This window comes from Seriola lalandi, unplaced genomic scaffold (genome assembly GCF_002814215.2).
Source record: "Seriola lalandi dorsalis isolate HSWRI2012SDOR001 ecotype SW California unplaced genomic scaffold, Sedor1 jcf7180002054767, whole genome shotgun sequence".
Classification (NCBI taxonomy): domain Eukaryota; kingdom Metazoa; phylum Chordata; class Actinopteri; order Carangiformes; family Carangidae; genus Seriola; species Seriola lalandi.
In genome coordinates this window covers 3,391,737-3,394,236 of record NW_019525320.1, presented here as the reverse complement: position 1 = coordinate 3,394,236, position 2,500 = coordinate 3,391,737, and the positions used below count along the sequence as shown (strand labels likewise).

Here is a 2,500-nt window from a genome sequence, read left to right as displayed (position 1 = left end):
TCAGTAATGGCCCTCTGGCAGCCAAGCTGCTAATGTGAGCAGCGCTAACATCAGATGATGTATGCTTTTCTTTTTCTCTTTCATTATACCCATCCCTCCACCTGTCCACCTTTCTGGCCTTTTCTATCATGCTGAGTAGTGCTCAGATCAATAATCCCTCCCCTCCCCTCCCCCTGCACTCATGTCTATATATTGTCATATATTTCCTCTATTCGTCATGCCTTCTGGGGATTGTCAGTCCTGTAATCAACGTGAAACACACACACTGCAAAACCAAACGACAAAAAAAAAAAAAGACCCCTACACACATTCACACATCACCATGCTAAGCTAAGGATTCTACTGTTGTTGTTTCTGTTTCATTACACATTTATTAAGACGTGAAAAAACACACGTGGCAGGACAGTCTGCATAGGCGCACTGAAAACCATTGATTTGCCTGTTTTTCTGACGCACTGCAGTCCCCTTTCTGCATAACAGTGAATGGGCTGGAGGGAGGACTGATGACCATCTTGGGCAAGTCATTTAGTCTGAGTGACAGCAGCTGAAATTACTTCAACTTTAGCTATTTCTTCACTGAAAGCGACATGCGAGTGCGCTGATGTGAGTGTGCGTGTGAATGAAAGGCATACGCCAGCGTACACATATGGTGTGACATAATGGCATACTGGACCGTGTGTCATCATCCAGCATACAAGTACTGTAAGTGCTGTTATTCCGAAGCAGGCAATGAGTCAAGCAGTACACTATAATTTCCTCTTGTGTAAATGGAGTGGCTGTTTTAGAATCAATGAATGGTGTAGATGCATTTGTTAGGTCCGATACAATAGAGCAGGACAGCTTGTCACTGCCATAAAAACCTCGATAAAGAGGGAATTCTTTGTTTACTGTTGATATCAGTGGCATGTCAGAAATCTGACAGCCCACACGCAATCATTTTATGTTAAATTCCACTAGCGCTAGTGTTTGATAAAAACTGCTTCTACAGACAAACATACAGTATCTGATGCTGTGACGTGGTTGGCCTGCGAGAACAATGCTTTGGGCCTGCCGGCTACAGATGTCAGACCTGCATTGCTCAGTGTTTCCCCTGTAAACACCACAACAGAAACAACGGGCTCAGGCACAGGTTGTGCTCCCATTGGACAGAGAGAGAGATTCAGCAAATGAGTTTGAAATGTCAAATGTATCTGATAAAATGTCAAAGAGCTGTATAGAGATGAGATTTTTTTTTTTTTTTTTTTTTTAAGGAGAGAAAGAAGTGTTATTAAAAAAAAAAAAAAAAAAAATTCACCACAGCCGCCGCTTTTCCCCTCTGACATCAGGTTAATTATAGAAGCTTTTTTTCAGTAGATGATTGGGAAAGACTGTGTGTGAGCTCCTCAGCATAGCAGGAGCAACTCAGTGGTAGCAACACAGAAATGTACTTTATATGCTCTATGAGGAGGTTTTATGGAGCACGCAGCTTCACATTAATAGTTAAGTTAGGCCTACTCCAAGAGACTGCTGTAGTTTTAAAATGTGGCTTCTCCAGAGGGGGGGCAGCACGCTCATATGTCTCTTGCTCAGATTGTAAAGCAAGATCAAGAGGTTTTCTGCCTCCAACTGTAAAATATAAAAACATATCATCTTGTAATATTGGACCAGAAACTGGCTCCTGCATACACTAAAAGTTTTTTTTTTGAAGAAGAAGAAATCCAGACTGTTGGGAAAAAAATGCTTTTACTGTATATTTGTTGAGATTTCTTTTAATAGCCTGAACTGTTTCATTCTTCCAATCCCCCACATGTTTATATATTATGATCTAAGTGTGCGTGTATTTGCTATGATAACATGGTAGAGGTGCAGCGGGGAGCTGCAGGCGATGGAAAAGGAGAATATCCATTACATAAGAGATTAAACTGAAGGAATTTGAGGTATGTATCCAACAACGCTGGCCAATAATATGAAAGCCTACTTCGTGAGCCCCCCTATGTACAGCGCCTCAGCGGGTAGGTCCACTGTTTATCCCTTTGATGTGAGCTTGTAAAAGGGGGAACAAACACATAGCGTGGCACCGCAGTGTAAACTCATACACTGTTATTAGACACTGCTTTTTGTTTAACTTTGACTCCAAGCCACAGTGACGGAGGCCCTGTGTCTGCACAAGACAGCGACAGGGACAGAGAGACAGGCAGCTGACGGACAGAGGTAGAACAGAGAGAGAGAGAGAGAGAGATCTGATTTCTGATGTCACAGTGAGCTTCTGAGCAAACTCTAAACCAGCGGCGCAGGCCTGTAGACGACTGTGCACAGTCACCAGCCTTGTTGTTATTACATATCATGCCACCCGCTGCTTTTACTCAACCACACTATTCTAATGGGCCGCTGCTGTTCCTGCTGCACTTCATTACAACAAACAGGAGAGTCGGAGAGAGAGAGAGGATTACCGTTGTTTTGTTCAACTCTCACTGTTTGGGGGCAGAGGAATGTTTCAGAGTTGCTCAGTCACCCCCCCACC

At 43.2% G+C, this 2,500-nt stretch overlaps 1 protein-coding gene across 3 annotated transcripts in view; it reads right to left on the bottom strand.

Annotated features, from left to right (window-relative positions):
* Window positions 1–2,500, bottom strand: part of arhgef25a (Rho guanine nucleotide exchange factor (GEF) 25a) — a 44,617-nt gene that overhangs the window by 28,514 nt on the left and 13,603 nt on the right. The window lies entirely within an intron of this gene.